Genomic DNA, 21,146 nt, shown 5'->3' with positions numbered 1-21,146 from the left:
GCTCATCCTGGTACACCACCTGCCTGAACAAAGGCCAGCCCAGGAGTCACCCTAAGGGAGTGGGTCAAAGAGCATAATGTACCCCTACAATCACCAATAGCCTTCACTCTACTTTGACAGAGACAAATGGGATTTTCTCACCTCTTGTAGAGTGTGAATAAAAGTATTTTAAGAAAATTTGGCTGCATTTAATTAGCATGCTACACGATGGTGTGATCACTGACCTAGAACCAGACATCCTGGAATGTGAAGTCAAGTGGGCCTTAGAAAGCATCACTACAAACAAAGCTAGTGGAGGTGATGGAATTCCAGTTGAGCTACTTCAAATCCTGAAAGATGATGCTGTGAAAGTGCTGCACTCAATATGCCAGCAAATTTGGAAAACTCAGCAGTGGCCACAGGACTGGAAAAGGTCCGTTTTCATTCCAATCCCAAAGAAATGCAATGCCAAAGAATGCTCAAACTACCGCACAATTGCACTCATCTCACACGCTAGTAAAGTAATGCTCAAAATTCTCCAAGCCAGGCTTCAGCAATTCGTGAACCGTGAATTCCTGATGTTCAAGCTGGTTTTAGAAGAGGCAGAGGAACCAGAGATCAAATTGCCAACATCCGCTGGATCATGGAAAAAGCAAGAAAGTTCCAGAAAAACATCTATTTCTGCTTTATTGACTATGTCAAAGCCTTTGACTGTGTGGATCACAATAAACTGTGGAAAATTCTGAAAGAGATGGGAATACCAGACCACCTGATCTGCTTCTTGAGAAATCTGTATGCAGGTCAGGAAGCAACAGTTAGAACTGGACATGGAACAACAGACTGGTTCCAAATAGGAAAAGGAGTACGTCAAGGCTGTATATTGTCACCCTGCTTATTTAACTTATATGCAGAGTACATCATGAGAAACACTGGGCTGGAAGAATCACAATCTGGAATCAAGATTGCCGGGAGAAATATCAATAACCTCAGATATGCAGATGACACCACCCTATGGCAGAAAGTGAAGAGGAACTCAAAAGCCTCTTGATGAAAGTGAAAGTGGAGAGTGAAAAATTTGGCTTAAAGCTCAACATTCAGAAAACGAAGATCATGGCATCCGGTCCCATCACGTCATGGGAAATAGATGTGGAAACAGTGTCAGACTTTATTTTTTTGGGCTCCAAAATCACTGCAAATGGTGACTGCAGCCACGAAATTAAAAGACGTTTACTCCTTGGAAGGAAAGTTATGACCAACCTAGATAGCATATTCAAAAGCAGAGACATTACTTTGCCAACAAAGGTCCGTCTAGTCAAGGCTATGGTTTTTCCTGTGGTCATGTATGGATGTGAGAGTTGGACTGTGAAGAAGGCTGAGCACTGAAGAATTGATGCTTTTGAACTGTGGTGTTGGAGAAGACTCTTGAGAGTCCCTTGGACTGCAAGGAGATCCAACCAGTCCATTCTGAAGGAGATGAGCCCTGGGATTTCTTTGGAAGGAATGATGCTAAAGCTGAAACTCCAGTACTTTGGCCACCTCATGGGAAGAGTTGACTCATTGGAAAAGACTCTGATGCTGGGAGGGATTGGGGGCAGGAGGAGAAGGGGACGACAGAGGATGAGATGGCTGGATGGCATCACCGACTCGATGGACGTGAGTCTGAGTGAACTCCGGGAGTTGGTGATGGACAGGGAGGCCTGGCGTGCTGTGATTCATGGGGTCTCAAAGCGTCGGACATGACTGAGCGACTGAACTGAACTGATACATTATTCACTATATACATTGCATACATTATGTGTATATTATGTATGTATTCTTCATTAGATACAAATGCAATGTGATTGTTATGCAAACAAAGCTTCAAAACTAATTTCCTAACAACCCACTGTACCACCTGATTCTACCTTAACCATATAGCTAGATCCCCATTTACAGTTCTGGGTTGGCCAGAGTCCTAGTCACAATCAGCTTGTAGATGTGAGTCTGCAAATGCCTTTCTTGGCCTCTTGGCTTCCCAGGTGGTACCAGTGGTAAAGTACCCACTTGCCAACGCAGGAGATGGTAAGAAACAGGGGTTTGATCCCTGAGTTGGGAAGATCCCCTGGAGAAGGGCATGGCAACTCACTCCAGTATTCTTCTCTGGGGAAACCCATGGACAGAGGAGCCTGGCGAGTTACAGTCCATGGGGCTACAAAGAGTCAGATACTGAAGCAACTTAGCATGCACGCTTGAGTCAAAATTTAGAAGGTGATCTTGCAGTTTTTTTTTTTTAAATAAAACACAAATTTTATTGTATTTAATGCTAAGTTTCTGCTTAAAATTTCTCAGTGGCTATCCATCGCTTTCTTTCTAAAATTTTTTAAAATTCATTTTTATTGGAATGTAGCTGATTTAGAATATTGTATTAGTTTTTGCTATACTGCAACATTAATCAGTTAAGCATATATTTACTCTTTTTCAGATTATTTTGCCTTATGGGTCATTAGAGAGTATTGAATAGAATTCCTTATGCCATACCGTTAGGTCCCTGTCTATTTTACACATTGTGGAATGTATATGTCAATCCCAACCTTCCAATTTATCCTTTTACTCCTCCTTCCCTTGGCAACCATAAGTTTGTTTTCTACATCTGTGTCTCTATTTCTGTTTTGCAAATAGATTAATTTTACCATTCTTTTAGATTCCACATATAAGTGATATCATATGATACTTGTCTTTCTCTGACTGACTTCCCTCAGTATGACAATCTTGATGCAGTTTCAACATCCAGAAGAACAGCAATGAGTCATTCATTCCTTGCACTCTCATTATTAGATACAAAATAGATCAATACAAATAAAGCTTGCCTGTATTGCAAGGCTGCTGTGAAGAAGCGAGACCAGCACTGGGAGCAATGGCTTACGCGGAGTGCTATTTAATATTGTCTATTATCACTTTTATTTTTATTTGTTTAGTGCTTATACATTATAGTGCAATACCTTACCTGGTCTTTACAAACACCTGTAAGGTAGACAGAGTTAGCGTTACAACCTGGCTGTACTAATGAGGAAACTGGAGTTTTCCCTGAGGTTATACACAGGAAGGAAAGCAGTCCCAGAAGCCCTCCAGTCACCTAGTTCAATGTTGCCTATACTTTTAGGAGCCACAGCCAATGAGACCAGCCAGGGAGAAATGATTATTTCTGAATGGGTCACAAAATAATATAGGGTATATCTCCTGACAGCTCTCTCATAAATGATTTCACAGCTGTGTATTGCTTGATATAATTTAAAAATTTTATTTTCAGCCAGGGTTTATTTCTGTGCTCTTTCTCCATTATCTTTTAAAATTGGGAGAGCAATATGAAAATGTTAAGGCTATGGGGTCACTAAGAGCCAGGGTTCAAAATAAAACTGGCTTCAGAACTGCTCCCAATTACATTAGGGTGTGTAAAACTGACATTTGGGGGTGATTGTGTGGTTTTAAAATAATCTTGTGTTATCTTGTGAGCCGAAAAGACCAGGTGGTAAATCAAGGAGTGGAATGAAGACAACCAATTCCTAACTTGCTCTGTGTCTCTTGACAAGCTGTATAATATCCATACTTCGTTGTCTTCCAAATCGGGAACATCAAATCAGGGTGAACATCAGGACAGCAATGGCACGGGGCTCTGTGATTTCTAGCAGTCACCACATAAGCTGAAGCAATCTGTGCATGAGCAATTTTCACATAGACATGTGAGGAGGTTGGATTTTAGGGTTCAGCTTCCCACAGATGGATACAGTCTAAGGTACTGAGGTGGATGTGGTACACAGAGTTTCATTCACTGCTGCTTTGGGGCTTTAGGGGGTTTTCCTAGGGGTCCTGCTATGGGTGTAGCTACTTCCGCAGGTGGATACATGTTAATTCTCCCTCTGTGACCTCCAGAGGATTGCTGAGGAAAAGCGTGAGAAACTGGCATCAATTCAGACATAAGGTTTTCCTACACGAAGTCCACAGCCGAGCACTGGATGTGCCTTGTTCATCTTCTGGAAACCCTAGGAGGCCTTTCCTAAGGCATTTCTGGTGATTTTAAATGTGTGTAACCTGAGGGCATAAAGAAATGGAAGTCTAAAGAGACTGCATATCTCTCATAACCATATTCTTCTTCATCAAGTTAACCATGATCTTTACACCCTTAAATAAGAATGTTACAAAATTCCACTGAGAGACAGGGTAGTCTCTCGACCCTCCATGATATTAAAGCTCCTCAGAACAATCATTTTAGAATAAAATTTTCTCAGGGACTGATTCATATTTCAAATTTATGGTCCTGTCTTTATTGATATTCACTGCCTAGGTGATCTCATCTAGTACTGAGGTTTTAAGTACCGTCTGTCTGTTCACACTCCCATGTTTATATCTCTGGCCTGGACCTTTCTTCTAAACTTCAGATTGTATTTCCAGTCACCTACTTTATGCCTCCAAAGCATCTCAAACCTAACATGTCCAAGTAGAATTCCTATTTTTTTCCTTCTAAACCTGTTCTTTTCAAAGCCATCTCCAACTCCATGGATGACACCTTCATTCTTAAGTTACTCAATCCAAAAACATGGGATTTTTTCCTTCTTTCACAACCCCTATTCAACGTCTCAGCAATTCCTATCAGACTTACTTCAAAAAAAAGGTTTCCAAAATCTGATCACTTTGTGCTAACACCACTACTTGGAGCTGGTCCAAGCCAACATTGCCCTTCAACTATATTATTGTTTTTTAATTTTTTTGACTGGGCTGGGTCTTAGTTGCAGCATGTAGGACCTTCATTGCGGTGTATGGGCTCTTAATTTAGGCATGTGGGATCTAGTTCTCTGACCAGGGATAGAACCTGGGCCCCCTGCATTGGGAGGACAGAGTCTCAGCCACCGGACCACCAGGAAGTTCCCATCTAGATTGTTGTAATTCTGTGTGATCTGTGTGGTCACCACCATTCTGTGTGGTCTGTGTGATCCTTTAAAAATGTAAATCAGAATCAAACTTTCTGGAATCTTCCCAATATATGGACATTAAAACAAAACCCTTACAATAACCTACAATAGCCTATAATATGTGCAACTTTCCTCACCTCTCGGTCCTCATTTCTCATTTCTCACCCTCTATTCTAGGTATAGGGCTACATGCTCTTCCTTCACAATGCCATCTCTGTATTTTTTGCTGCCTTTCCCTGAAATGCTCCTTCACTAGATCATCTCAAAGTGACCTTCTATATTTGTCTTTCAACTTTTAGATTCTGCTAACTGCTTTCTCCCCTCATTGTCACCTTTCAACTATGGGTTGTAATAAAAGTCTGGAAAAATACATTATCACTTGTGGTTCTTCCTAAATCTCATTTTAGTAAATTGTCCTTTTGTAATAAGCTTCCTTTGAATTATTCTAATTTGAATGTGCTGCCTCTTTCCTGTTGTGACCCTGAGTAATGCAATAATTAGTTTTACATTCTGCATTTATTGGTACTGGAAGTGGCCACTGGGAATAGACCTTCCAAGTGGGATTCTGACATTAAGTTTCTCCTAAATTCATGGATCACAGGATAATCATCCTACTTGGGAAAAGTGGGTACAGAGGTATTTCTATTACCCAGAGTGTCATGATGGTGGTAGAGAATGATTTACAGATGGAGAGCATTGCAGCAGGAGATCACTATGGCAACAGCAGAGATTATAAAGCATGCAGAATAAGCTGACTTCTTTCCCTCAGGGGCTTACTTAGGGAAAAGAGAAATTAAGAGATACAAATTTATATAACACATGTGGAAAACAAGAAGGCCTCAGTGGAAGCTTTGAAGGAGTTCCTCATCTCCCACTGTTGCTATTTGGCTAAGGCACAAACCTGGGATGTGATTATAAAAGGTGGGAGATTGCAGCATCCATCAAATTCTTAAGTATGTCTCTGGGTTTCTCATTTGAAAAGAAGCTGGTAGAAAATCTGAGGCAGGGGATTGGGACATTTGAGCAGACGTTGGGCTGAGGACTTTGTTGTTGTTAAGTCACTCATTCATTTCTGACTCTTTGTGATCCCATGGACTGCAGTATGCTAGGCTTCCCTGTCCTTAACTGTCTCTTGTAATTTGTTCAAACTCATGTCCATTTAGTTGGTGATGCCATTCAACCATCCCATCCTCTGTCGCCCCCTTTTCCTTCTGCCCTCAATCTTTCCCAGCATCGGGGTCTTTTCCCATGAGTCAGGACTCTGATCCTCTAAATTCTCTTGAAATTCTCTTGCCTGAGGAGGTAGTTTCTGCTCCATCTCCTCCCTCTGAATAGTCTTTGCATAAAAATTTTTCAGGGATTTAACCTAAGGCAGTTGACTCATAATCTGATGCTGATTTCTCTTAGGACCCAACCTCACCAACTCTCATTCCTTCTAGACCTATATAATGAGAGTTATTTTCCCACATAGCACAGTTTGAGAAATTCAAGACCTGACTCCATGAGAAAAGAGCATATAGAAAAGAAAAGAAAAGAAGAGTCAACCTATCTCTATCAGCAGTAGTCTGTTTAGTCAAACCCTTTGGGAAGACCCAAAGGATGCACCATTCACCAAAGGAGTAAGGAATGCATTGATGTGGGACAGCAGATGCTTGAGAAGTTCTATGATGGCTCCTTTTGAGAAAGAGAGGATTGAGAGGATGATGCAGTGTAAGAAGTTCACTGACCGCAGCGTGAATAGTGGAAGTCTTAGATTTGTAGAGTATGTTTAATAGCAATTAACTGTCAGAGACGAGCTAAGTGTTATAAGAAATTATGGGATTTGAACGATAAGCACAGAGTTTGGACCTAAGGGGTCTGTGACAATACTTGTTTGTTGTGGGAGTCCCCTAGAGAGCATTCTATTAATGGGTTATTTGACATATATAAGTGGAAAAATTATTCGTCCAAAGCACAGAAACCTAACTTGAATCTTTGAGGTGGATTTCATGCCTTCCTATACAGGTTCTAAATCTAAACTGATTCATATACCTGAAGTCTGTGAACTGAGGAATAGTCCAGGTTCTCCTTCTTTTAGGGGGAGGTGCTGCATCATGCTGCATGTGGAAATTCCGCCACCAGGGGTCAAACCCACACCCCCTGCAGTTAAGGGTAGAGTCTTAACCACTGAACCACCGGGGAAGTCCTCCAGGTCTCTTTAAGGAAAGACATCGTCATATGGACTTATCAATCCCGCAAGTCTCTTCCCAAGACTTCCTTGGGAACTCTGAAACCATTTATTATGGTGACTGTGTGCTAAAAAAATGATAAATGCCCACACTTTCTGGGGGTTATTAGACATTGTCTATAAACTGAAGCAATTCCCTAGGACTAAATAGCTTTGTGTCCTAGTGAGCAGGGGCTCATAGAAGCCAGTTAATAGATGCAATCTTGGCTCACATCTGATAGTAGTTCTTGGAAGACTGGGGATAAATACTACTTTTAATTCCTTATCTAGAAATTTTAAGATGATTAATTTATTCAAGAAGAGAAAAAAATCCCTATATTGGTACCATTACCTATGAAGTGGGCAATATTATGATAGAAAACGTCAAGTAGAAATGCCTGAAATGGGCTCCCTGCCTCCATTAATAAGATGATTAACCAAAACCAGTATCTCATTCCTGGGGGTATTATAGAGATTAGTGTCACTATCACAATTTTGAGAAGTGAAATGGTAGTTATACTTACCATGTATTATTTAACATGTCTATTTGGCTGGTATATATCATGGAGACTAATAAACTATAGGAGTGAGTTTGAGCAAACTCAGGGAGACAGTGAAGGACAGGGAAGCCTATATGCTGCAGTTCATGGGGTCACAAAGAATTGGACATGACTTAGCAACTAAACAGCACCAACAATAGCAAACATAATCATGTGCTGATTTTATGTGCAGCTGTCTTATCATTCCATTTCAATCAGTGAGGAAAATCAGAAGCATCTACATGACAGGGACTATAGTATAGAGTTACTACCTGGCCCAGGTGATATGTGGACCATGCTTTATGTTATAATATAATCTAGATGGACCTTGATCATCTTGCTATTTTCACTAAACATCTCACTCATCTACTACATAAAGATAACATTGTTAACTGGGTCTAGTAAGTAGAAGCAGCAAGCAGTCTGTATATCGTAAAAAGGCTGCATTCTAAAAGGCAGGAATAAAAACTATGAAGTTTCAGAGTCTGAAATATGAGTTATCCATTAGGCATAATGTGACCTTTTTTTCTGAAGAAAGGCACAAGTTGCTACACCTTACATGGAACTCATCACTTAGAAAAAGATATTATACCTAGGACCAGTTAGGAATTTGCAGGCAACACATTTGTTTTGGTATAATCCTATTACCCATGTATGGGTAATATTTAAAGTTACAAGTTTTGAGAGGGAAAACTTATAGGAAGAATGGGCTCTGTAGTGAGTCTAGACGGCAATGCAGGCTACTCTGCTATCTGGGCCTCATAATATGGGACACTATAAATAAAGGAAGAATTTATGGCAGATGGAGATGCTCTTCAAGCCTCTGGCAAATTCAATAGGAAGATCAACAGCCTATATACCCAGGGCTCTGGAATAAGGCCATGTCCTTCTTTACTGACAGCTATTTTCCATTTGAAAAGCAGCTTCTGGCTTGCTACCAGACACTAAATACTTTACCATGCAAAGTAAAATGACTATGAAATCTGAAGTTTCCATTATATCTGAAGTATTATTTGATACACAGAAATTAACACTGGACATAAACAATAATATTATACTATAAAATTGGATAGCATATACAAGTCTAGTCCCAAGCATATTCAATCAACTGCAGAAGTTGGTGGCTCAGACTCAATATTGTACCTGCCTCTACTGCTTTGCTGTCTTTTACTCATTCACATCTATGACTTCATGGAGAGTTCAAAATGACTAGTGAGTTGTGGAAGCAAAAGCATGGGTCTGATTTGTGGATAGATCCTATGCTTTGCTGGCATCAGCTGAAGGACAGACTTTGCACAACAATCACACTCAGTGGGAACCTTGAAAGACAGTATGATGGAGCTATTATCACTCCATGCAAATACATCTGCCAATGGGACTTCATGTATCTCCTGAGATGAGAATATGTATTTTTTAATTGGATGAAGGACAGGAATGAGTAACAGGCAAAACATATAGGCTGTGCTGAATAACTCTCATGTGAAACTGGAGATCAAATTTCCTCCTTCTGAATTTCCATCTCTGCCCAGGGAGATTGATTTGTGTGGCTACATCACACGCCTCTCTGATGTTCAGTTTAATAAGGCCAACAGGGATCGTAGATAGATCAGAACTAGATGGAGGTCAATGTGTTGATTCCCTTGGCTCCTTTCTTGAAAGTTCACTTTGAACTAGTTGTGTCTCTTGACTCCACATCACTGTGTATTTCAAGGTTACTGTTTCGACATGAGTCTCTTCTTCCATAATCTGGTAACTAGTCTTTCCCCTGTCCTCGTAGGCCTGCGGGTGATAACAGCTCTGTTCTACCCAACTCTGAGTTAACGAACCCTTGTGGTTCCGATCCACCCCACCTACAGCTTTGTAAATAGAAACTTAATTTTAAAAAATCCTCTGAAATTTTCCAATTTGAGAGTACCATCTGTTTCCTATTGGGAAATATACCTCATGCAGTCATCTTTCCCTCAGCTACACACTGTTTATTATTTAGAGCTCATGCATTTGCAAGTGACAAAAATATTCCAGCTAACCTTGCTGAAGCTAAGAGGCATAGGAATTTATTAGCGTCCATCACTAGAAAGTCCAAGGGATAATGATTCTGCTTTCAGGCATGGTTGAATTCAAGAGCTCACAGGATTCTGGCAGGGCTCTCTCCTCTTGGCTCTTCTTTATGTTCCGTTTTAGGCAAGTATTTTCCACAAGGTGACAAATACAGACCTTGGCAGTTCTGGTTTATAGAGGCTTCACAGACTGCAATCCCAGAAAAAAGAGCCTGAGAGATACTGCAAATGTCCTAATCCCTGTCATGATGTTACTTCAGTGGGGAACTACTGGGTGAATCTGAGGTGACTTCCCTGGCTGTCACACAGGCAGTCACATATTATAAATGACAAAACCAGTGCGGTTTGACCGAGGGGTGGCTGTGAGTAGAAAAAAAAAAACATTGTCTGGCTCAAAGGAGTACCATCTCCTCATCCTTAATTGGAGCTCCTTCTCTTTGAAGTAGTATAGACTTGAAAACAAGGAAGGATACTAAAGTAGAGTGAGTAGGGCAAACTGAAGGCCAGCTTCTGTTTTAAATGGAACGCTCTTCTTGCTAGAATGCAGCATCACTCTGCCTCAGAAGAACAGCTGATTTAGCAAATCCTTTTGGAATGGCCTCTCAGCCTCTGTCTGATTGCCAAGTTCAATAATATTATAAAGAGGGATTCTCTCGGGTAAACGGTGAAGTAGATCTGTTCTAAGATCTGTTCTTGTAAAAGGCAAGAAGGCCTTTTGGCAACATTATTTTTCTTCTTTGGCAACCCATGCTGCAAATATGACTTGGAGCAGTTTGTGTGACCTGTTAGGATGAGGAGGACTGGAGGGATTATCTGGGATGGAGCCTAAATTCCACCCTCCATAATACAGAATACAGCAGCAGAGGGAACAGATAGGTAGGGTGGAGTGAGTTCTTGAAGGGAACAGCCCCCACTAATGTAATTAGCAGAGCCATTGGAAACCTGGGGGTTTCCTATTAAAGGGGGATGTGAGAGTGGCAGGCATGGAAAATAATTTTGGCCTTGGTGTTAGTAGACTGGCGGGAACGGGAAAGAGGTTATTGCTGTCTAGGAAAAGAGTGCCGGAGGTCTAGACAAGGGAATTAACAGTTTATTAGAGAGAAAGTAAGACAAAGAGGTAAAGAAATTGCTCTATGCTGAAAACAGAGTAATATGTGCTAAGCAACGGTAGACAGAATTCATTTGCCTCTTAAATTCCTGTTTGCATATATTAAGCCAGGATCCAAGTCTTAAAGATATACACATTGCATCTTTCACTGAACCTGTCATATTTTGTGACCAGAGATTTGGGCATATTTTACTCAGCAGATGTTTGTTAAATTCTTTATTCATTACTATGTATTTAGTACCTACTACGACTGAGCGACTTCACTTTCACTTTTCACTTTCCTGCATTGGAGAAGGAAATGGCAACTCACTCCAGTGTTCTTGCCTGGAGAATCCCAGGGACGGGGGAGCCTGGTGGGCTGCCGTCTATGGGGTCGCACAGAGTCGGACACGACTGAAGCGACTTAGCAGCAGCAGCAGCAGGACAGGTAGTATAGTGATACAAAAGAAAAATGTGAGTTTTCGTGTTTGGTAAAATGGGTCATAAATACCTATTCTGTCAATTACTAGCTTTGTGTTTTTGGCCAAATAGCTGAACTTCATGTCTTGAATGCAGAACATAATTCCTACCTCATGGGATTGCTGTGGTATTAAATTAGAGAGTGGGTACAAAGCATCTTCCCTGGTGGTGCCAGTAGTAAAGAACCCGCCTGCCAATGCAGGAGATGTAGGAGACAGGGATTCGATCCCTGGGTTGGGAAGATATCCTGGAGAAGGCCACAGCAACCTGCTCCAGTATTCTTGCCTTGAGATTCCTTATGGACAGAGGAGGTTGGCAGGCTACAATCCATAGGGTTGCAGAGTCGGACACAATTGAAGTGACTTAGCATGCATGCACAAGCAGCTGACACAATAATTACTCAGCAAAAGGTTGTTGATATTATTACTGATTCCTTAATGAGAAAGGACCTGCTAAAACCAGGATGTTATCATAGTTAGTTGACATGTATATCAATATTTATTCCCATGTGTCTCCAACAACCTTAGATTTGAACAAAGTGAGCCTGGTAAGGTTGACAGTTTTACTTTTGTAGCCTAGTTGGGAAAGGGGTTTGTGACTTTTCTGTGGTCTTGTTTAATCCCCCATTGGGATTAAAGGGTGGTATATGTTTTGTCTGTCAGTGTGGCTCACAGACTGTACCAGAGGGAACATACACAACCTCTGCTAAGAAATCAAGCTGTGGACTGCAACTTCTGGTTGCCAGCATGGATTTATTTGTTCCTATTTGTCCCGATAGCTCAATATGTTCATTGCATAGTTAAATATCTGTGTAACTTGACCTCTGACCTCCCTTCATCTTGACACCAGTTAAAACTGCTGTTGCAGAACTAGTTGTTGTTTTATTGTTGCTGTTGTTATACTAGCGGATGAGAGAGACACACTTAAATGGCATATTTGTTCCCTTATTTTAATGGAGAGAGTTAGCTAGGAGGATGTGGCTACAGCAACCGGTTACACACGTATGCCAGGAGGAGGAAATGTCTGAGTTATGGGGAAGTATCTCTATTTTAACTTTTAGGCATACTGTAAAAAGTGGTTACAGCAAATCATGTTCACACTTGGCTATTGGATATCTCTGGATAGTATTTCAGTTTAAAATTTGACTTCTTGAAATTGTATTTTGAAAGTTGGAGCTTAGAATTGAAGAAAACGTATGGATGTGAGAGTTGGACTGTGAAGAAGGCTGAGCACCGAAGAATTGATGCTTTTGAACTGTGGTGTTGGAGAAGACTCTTGAGAGTCCCTTGGACTGCAAGGAGATCCAACCAGTCCATTCTAAAGGAGATCAGAAGGGTGTTCTTTGAAAGGACTGATGCTGAAGCTGAAACTCCAATACTTTGGCCACCTATTGTGAAGAGTTGACTCGTTGGAAAAGACCCTGATGCTGGGAAAGATTGAGGTCAGGAGGAGAAGGGGACGACAGAGGATGAGATGGCTGGATGGCATCACCAACTCAATGGACGTGAGTTTGAGTGAACTCCGGGAGTTAGTGATGGACAGGGAGGCCTGGTGTGCTGCGATTCATGGGGTCGCAAAGAGTTGGACGCGACTGAGCAACTGAACTGAACTGAACTGGACTGAACGCTTTACTTGGTCATTTAAGTGTATGGTGGCTGGTGTTTGTGGATTTATTCATTTTGGAGATGCTCTGTTTGCTTTTTTGCTAATTCTAATTCAGAGTTACGAATCCTGCTTTCATTTTCTTCTCTGTTACTTTGTGCTTGCAACTTCTTTCTGATTTTCCTAGGTATGAAAAAGAGAAATCTTGAGATACGCATCAAAACAACACCAAACAGAAACACAGTTGTGCAAAGCAGAGAGGCCTCATTAAAGTTGTGTTTTTTTTAAGTTACTTAAAAATCAAGAATGACCTTATAAATAATTATAAATATAATAAAAGATATAATAATAAATCTAATAAAAGAATGACCTTATAAAACTCAAAGCATTTTTTGTTTTAATGAATATGTTTATTTCTTTGTTTAAAACTTCCATACTGGCCATTTTCGGGTTGCAAAGAAGAGAAGCATGCTTAGGGTATCACAGATCACAGTGTTTATGGGGAAAGGATGTTGAAGTCTATGCAAAATCACTAAAAATCACTAAAAAGCTCGGCTGACCTGGCCGTTGGTCAGATTTTACGAGCTTGTGCCTATAAATGTTCCATTACTACGGTGTCTCAAATACCTCATCTCTATTACTATTGCTTCTGCTTCTCCTTCCAGGAAGGACCAATTGAGCCTGTGAACCTCAAGTTTTGTGAGTTTAATCCTGTAAATGGAGACAGTCACTGAGACAGACTGTGGGACAGAAACTGAGAGAGGAGACGTGGTTCAATGCCCCGTGAACACCTCTTCTGCATCAAAACACCTGGTCCACGTGTGGCTCAAGTGCCATTCTTTGGCCCAATCAACTGTGGCCAGATGAGCAGGATCACATATACAAAGCATGGAGTCACCACACCTGAAGGTCCACCTGGTACAAATTATGGTGTGTTATGTGTATTACCTCTTTCTTAGCAGAGGACATGGTCATGGCAAACCTTCAAAGCAAAATACACTTCTCTGCACCATACATCATAACTCAAAATGCAGAATCTAGAAACTTCCAAGAACTTAAAAACGTACCCTACTTTATACCCATTAAGATGACTTCTATTAAAAAACCAGGAAATATCAAGTGTTGGCAAGGATGTAGAGAAATTGGAACTTTTATGCACTGTGGTTGGGAATGTAAAATAAGTGCAGTTGCTATGAAAAACAATGCCATGGTGCCTCAAAATAATTAAAAATAGAACTGCCATATGATCCAGCAATCGGACTTCTGGTTATACATACAAAAAAAATATACAAAAAAAAATATTTTCTTATATATACAAAAGAACTTAAAACAGAAGCTCAAAGGTATCTGTGCACTCATGTTCAGAGCAGCACTAGTCGTAATAGCCAAAAGGACGGAGTAACCCAAGTGTTCATAAGTGGATGACTGGATAAGCAAAAGGTAGAATATTCAGACAATGGAATATTATTCAGTCTTCAAAAGAAAAGAATTCTGACGCATGCTGTCACATGGATGAAACTTGAGGGTATCTTGCTAAGTGAAATAAGCTGGTCACAAAAGAACAGTACTGTACCGTTCCATTTCTATGAGGTACCTACCGTGATCTCATTTCTAGAAAGAGAGTAGGATGATGGTGGCTGGGGTCGGAGGGAAGGGGAAAAGAATGAGAAGTCGTTATTGAATGGATGCAGTTTCAGTTTCACAAGATGAAAAGATTTCTGGAGGTGGAGGGTGGTGATGGTTGCACAATGATATGCATGTTAATGCCACTGAGCTGTATGCTTGAAAATGGTTATGGTGGTAAATTTTTTGTAAAAATTTTTTGAACTGTCAAAGTACTCCCACATACCCATAAGGCATGCCCCCTTCCCACCCCGCCCCGACACACAATATCATACCTAGGGAAGAATTAGCCCAGAGTAGTTATAAAGTGTGAACAATCTATAACCTGCCTGTGTATGTGTTGGTTGCTCAGTCATGTCTAATTCCTTGTGACCGCATGGACTGTAACTCGCCAAGCTCCTCTATCCATGGAATTATCCAGGCAAGAATACTGGAGTGGGTCACCATGCCCATCTCCAGGGGGTCTTCCCAACCCAAGGATTGAATCCAAGTCTCCCTCATTGCAGGTGGATTCTTTACCATCTGAGGCACCAAGGAAGTCTGTAACCAGGCTGCCTGTGCTCAAATCCTGTATTTAACTTCTGACAGCTATGTGACTCCAGACAGCTTAACTTCTCTGGACTTCAGTTTCTTCATCTGTAAAGGAGGATAATAATACTATTTAACTCATAAGGGAAATCACAAGGATTACATGAATTCATACAGCACTTAGAGTAAGGCCTGGAACATGCTATGTGGTCAAGTAATGATAACTGTTCTATGAAAGTGAAAGTGGAGAGTGAAAAAGCTGGCTTAAAGCTCAACATTCAGAAAACGAAGATCATGGCATCCGGTCCCATCACTTCATGGGAAATAGATGGGGAAACAGTGGAAACAGTGTCAGACTTTATTTTTCTGGGCTCCAAAATCACTGCAGATGGTGACTGCAGCCATGAAATTAAAAGACGCTTACTCCTTGGAAGGAAAGTTATGACCAACCTAGATAGCATATTCAAAAGCAGAGACATTACTTTGCCAACAAAGGTTCGTCTAGTCAAGGCTATGGTTTTTCCAGTGGTCATGTATGGATGTGAGAGTTGGACTGTGAAGAAGGCTGAGCATCGAAGAATTGATGCTTTTGAACTATGGTGTTGGAGAAGACTCTTGAGAGTCCCTTGGACTGCAAGGACATCCAACCAGTCCATTCTGAAGGAGATCAGCCCTGGGATTTCTTTGGAAGGAATGATGGCTAAAGCTGAAACTCCAGTACTTTGGCTACCTCATGGGAAGAGTTGACTCATTGGAAAAGACTCTGATGCTGGGAGGGATTGGGGGCAAGAGGAGAAGGGGATGACAGAGGATGAGATGGCTGGATGGCATCACTGACTCAATGGATGTGAGTCTCAGTGAACTCTGGGAGTTGGTGATGGACAGATAGGCCTGGCGTGCTGCGATTCATGGGGTAGAAAAGATTGGACACGACTGAGCAACTGATTTGATCTGATCTGATCTGATCTGAAAATGCAATAAATTCAGTTCAGTTCAGTCACTCAGTCATATCTGACTCTTTGCAACTCCATGGACTGCAGCACGCCAGGCTTCCCTGTCCATCACCATCTCCCAGAACTTATTCAAACTCATGTCCATCAAGACAGTGATGCCATCTAACCATCTCATACTCTGTTGTCATCTCTTTCTGCCTTCAATCTTTCCTAGCATCAGGGTCTTTTCCAAGGAGTCAACTCTTTGTATGAGGTGGCCAAAGTATTGGTGTTTCAGCTTCAGTATCAGTCCTTCCATGAATATTCAAGACTAATTTCCTTTAGGATTGACTGGTTGGATCTCCTTGCTGTCCAAGGGAATCTCAAGAGTCTTCTCCAACACCACAGTTCAAAAGCATCAGTTCTTTGGTGCTCAGCCATCTTTATGGGCCAACTCTCACATCCATACATGACTGCTGGAAAAACCATAGCCTTGATTAGACGGGCCTTTTGGCAAAGTAATGTGTCTGCTTTTTAATATGCTGTCTAGGTTGGTCATAGCTTTTCTTCCAAGGAGCAATCATCTTTAATTTCATGACTGCAGTCACCATCTGCAGTGATTTTGGAGCCCCCAAAAATTAAGTCAGCCACTGTTTCCACTGTTTTCCCATCTATTTGCCATGAAGTCATAGGACTGGATGCAATTATCTTAATTTTCTGAATGTTGAGCTTTAAACCAACTTTTTCACTCTCCTCTTTCACTTTCATCAAGAGGCTTTTTAGTTCTTCTTCGCTTTCTGCCATAAGGGTGGTGTCATCTGCGTATCTGAGGTTATTGATATTTCTCCCAGAAATCTTGATTCCAGCTTGTGCTTCATCCAGCCTGGCATTTTGCACGATGTACTCTGCTTATAAGTTAAATAAGTGTGGTGACAATATACAGCCTTGACGTACTCCTTTCCTGATATGGAACCAGTCTGTTGTTTCATGTCCAGTTCTAAATGCTCCTTCCTGACCTGCATACAGATTTCTCAGGAGGCAGGTAAGGTGGTCTGGTATTCCTATCTCTTTAAGAATTTTCCACAGTTTGTTGTGATCCACACAGTCAAAGGCTTTGGCGTAGTCAATAAAGGAGAAGTAGATGTTTTTCTGGAATTTTCTTTCTTTATCTATGATCCAACAGATGTTGGCAATTTGATCTCCGGTTCCTCTGCCTTTTCTAAATCCAGCTTGAACATCTGGAAGTTCACAGTTCATGTACTGTTTGAAGCCTTGCGATACTTTATTGAGTATATAAAGATGAATGACTTTGGTTAAGTGCAAATTGCTTTTCAACCTGAAATAAGGAATTTCTAATTTCCTTGTTTCTAAATAAGAGATTTTCTAATAATGCTGATATTTTAAATGTAAAAGAACAAAAGTTCTTTGCTTTGGGAACACAATGGGTTGGTTTCTTTAGGTCAAAAATGTCCAAATATATACCTAGGTATTGTATTCTAATGTGTCTTTTGGTCATAATTATTTATAGTGTTGCCATTCTCTTGAAGAAAATGTATTTCTACATTGGATATTTTCTTTCTCAGCTTCAGACATTAGATTTTTTCCAGCTTTTCTCTCTCAGTAATTCTGGATTTGTATTTACTGTAGAATGATTTAGAGAGTTTCAGAAACATGGCTGGGCATATCTAATTTTGCAAACTAGACTAGGCTAGATACAGAAGGATCATATTTACATAATGGCCACAGTACCACTAAACTTAAAGCATTTTCCTTTGTATAACAATGACATTCAAATCATTATGCCACTCAGAATATAGCCATAAACTACTTCAGTCAGGAGGCTTAAATATAACACACTGTGATCCTTTTCTCCCTCAACAGACCCGAGGAGGGTCCTGTTTTTCCAATTTTTTCATGTCACCATCCATGCAGGGCATCTCAAATGACTATGTGTGTTTGAGCTTGTTTATGTGTATGAAATTCTTATGTGAAACAAAGTAGTCAGTTTTCCTGATTTGTTTTTGCTTCATTGCAACTATTTTCTCAATCTGTATTATTATTGATGCAGTTTAAATGATCTTTTCTTCTGCTAAGTCGCTTCAGTTGTGTCTGACTCTGTGTGACCCCATAGATGGCAGCCCACCAGGCTCCCCTGTCCCTGGGATTCTCCAGGCAAGAACACTGGAGTGGGTTGCCATTTCCTTCTCCAATGCATGAAAGTGAAAAGTGAAAGTGAAGTCGCTCAGTCCTGTCCAACTCTTAGCGACCCCATGGACTGCAGCCTACTAGGCTCCTCCATCCATGGGATCTTTAAGAGCTTAGTAAATATGCATGTATAACCGGTAACAATAGCAATTTGTATCAACATATACTATGGTTTTAGAACAAGTGTCATGTGATTTCAAAATTGTCTTTTTAGTTATATATATTGAGAATACAGATATTGTCCTGGCTGTCACAGTAACATATTTTCAATAGTATATGAAAAATCTAAAATTATACATCTATGTTGTGTTCTTTTTTCCCTTGAAATAGCTATAAGCATGAGATTTGGCACCTCAGTTTTCATTCCAATCCCAGAGAAAGGCAATGCCAAAGAATGCTCAAACTACCGTACAGTTGCACTCATCTCACACGCTAGTAAAGTAATGCTCAAAATTCTCCAAGCCAGGCTTCAGCAATACATGAACCGTGAACTTCCAGATATTCAAGCTGGTTTTAGAAAAGGCAGAGAAACCAGAGATCAAATTGCCAACATCTGCTGGATCATCGAAAAAGCAAGAGTTCCAGAAAAACATCTATTTCTGTTTTATTGACTATGCCAAAGCCTTTGACTGTGTGGATCACAACAAACTGGAAAATTCTGAAAGAGATGGGAATACCAGACCACCTGACCTGCCTCTTGAGAAATCTGTATGCAAGTCAGAAAACAACAGTTAGAACTGGGCATGGAACAACAGACTGGTTCCAAATTAGGGAAGGAGTACGTCAAGGCTGTATATTATCACCCTGACTATTTAACTTATATGCAGAATAAATCATGAGAAATGCTGGGCTGGATGAAGCACAAGCTGGAATCAAGATTTCCTGGAGAAATATCAATAACCTCAGATACGCAGATGACACCACTCTTACAGCAGAGAGTGAAGAAGAACTAAAAGAGCCTCTTGATGAAAGTGAAAGAGGAGAGTGAAGAAGTTGGCTTAAAACTCAACATTCAGAAAACTAAGAACATGGCATCCAGTCCTATCACTTCATGGCAAATAGACGGGGAAACAGTGGAAATAGTGGCTGACTTTATTTTTGGGGGGCTCCAAAATCACTGCAGATGGTGACTGCAGCCATGAAATTAAAAGAGGCATACTCCTTGGAAGGAAAGTTATGACCAACCTAGACAGCATATTAAAAAGCAGAGACATTACTTTGCCAAAAGGCCCATCTAGTCAAGGCTATGGTTTTTCGTGTAGTCATGTATGGATGTGAGAGTTGGATTATAAAGAAAGCTGAGTGCCAAAGAATTGATGCTTTTGAACTGTGGTGTTGGAGAAGATTCTTGAGAGTCCCTTGGACTGCAAGGAGGTCCAACCAGTCCATCTTAAAGGAAATCAGTCCTGAGTGTTCATTGGAGAGACTGATGTTGAGGCTGAAACTCCAATACTTTCGCCACCTGATGTGAAGAGCTGATTTGTTTGTAAAGACTCTGATGCTGGGAAAGATTGCAGGGAGGAGGAGAAGGGTATGGCAGAGGATGAGATTGTTGGATGGCATCATCGACTCGATGGACATGAGTTTGAGTAAACTCTGGGAGTTGGTGATGGACAGGGAGGCCTAGTGTGCTGTCCATGGGGTCGCAAAGAGTAGGACACGACTGAGTGACTGAACTGAACTGAACTGAGGCAGAGGCCATGCTTTATCACTTGCTAGTTACATGACTGGGAAAATAAATCTCTCTAACCCTCATTTTTCTTATCTATAAAGTGGAATAATAATACTTATATCTTAGGATATTTGTAAGGATTAAGTGTGAAATCATAGACTATGGCTTCCTTTCGGGACGGCTCCCCCTCACAGTGACATAAAGGCAGGACTGATATTCATTCGATTGTCTCAGATAAAATGGACAGTTCATGAAACAATCTCTATGGCCAGAAGAAAGGCATATATGATACGGCCAGTTTCACGCCAACCATCTTTTTAGTTTTTTTTCTTTTACACTGCACTGAAGTATAATCTACATGTGATAAAATTCACCCATTTTATTGTAGCATTTGATGAGTTTTATAAACGTATACTATTATGAAACTGTCCACTGCCAAATCAAGGTATAAAACATGTCATCACTCAGCAAGTTCCTCTGTGTGTCTTTTAGTCAGATCCTCAGCCCCAGCTCCTGTCCATCAGTGATATATTTTTGTCAGTACTGCTTTGTCATATTCTAGAATTTCATATGAATTAAATCAATCAGTTTTCTATGTCTCCTTTATTTTATTTAGAATTCTAAATGCTTTTCAGATTAATTCATGCTGCTGCCTATGTAAGTAATATCTTATGGAAAAAGACAAATGAAATTTTTGGCCAACCCAATAATTCCTTTCTTTCTACATCTGGGTGGTAATCCATTCTATGGATATGGCACAATTTGCTTTTCCATCAGTATTTGACAAGTTGGAATTGTTTCCAATGTTTGGCTATTATGAGTAAAGCTAGTATGAATGTCTGTGACAAGTCTTGGTTTCATGTATGGTTATTTTCATAGGGAGGGAAATAACTCAGAGTAGAATTTCTGGGTCATGTAATATGTATTTAATTTTATTTGAAACTGCTGGACTCTTTTCCAAAGTTGTTGTACCATTTTCCCTTTTAATCAGTGATATATGAGAATATAAGTTGCTGCACATCTTTGTCCATAGTACTTGGTATTGTTAATTTTCTAAAATTCAGCTATTATATTGTGTATTATATATCTAGTTGTGGTTTCATTTGCATTTCCCTAATGACTAGTGACAAATTGCTAACATGTGTTGGATCATAGAAAAAGCAAGGGAATTCCAGAAAAACATCTACTTTTGCTTCATTGACTACACTAAAGCCTTTGAGTTAATCACAACAAACTGGAAAATTCTTAAAGAGATGAGATTACCAGTCCACCTTACCTGTCTCCTGAGAAACC

The 21,146-nt window shown here is 40.5% G+C and overlaps 1 long non-coding RNA gene across 1 annotated transcript in view; it reads left to right on the top strand.

The window, feature by feature from the left end:
• LOC104972699 (uncharacterized) overlaps positions 1-13,257 on the top strand; it is a 53,277-nt gene extending 40,020 nt beyond the window's left edge. Inside the window, exon 3 of the long non-coding RNA XR_807218.4 lies at positions 12,461-13,257. This is a non-coding gene — a long non-coding RNA (uncharacterized lncRNA). The remainder of the gene's footprint in view (positions 1-12,460) is intronic.
• The last annotated feature ends 7,889 nt before the right edge of the window (positions 13,258-21,146 follow it).

This window comes from Bos taurus, chromosome 6, assembly GCF_002263795.3.
Source record: "Bos taurus isolate L1 Dominette 01449 registration number 42190680 breed Hereford chromosome 6, ARS-UCD2.0, whole genome shotgun sequence".
In the NCBI taxonomy this organism is placed as follows: domain Eukaryota; kingdom Metazoa; phylum Chordata; class Mammalia; order Artiodactyla; family Bovidae; genus Bos; species Bos taurus.
Note: the sequence above shows the minus strand (reverse complement) of the source record. Positions and strands in the feature narration are given on the sequence as shown.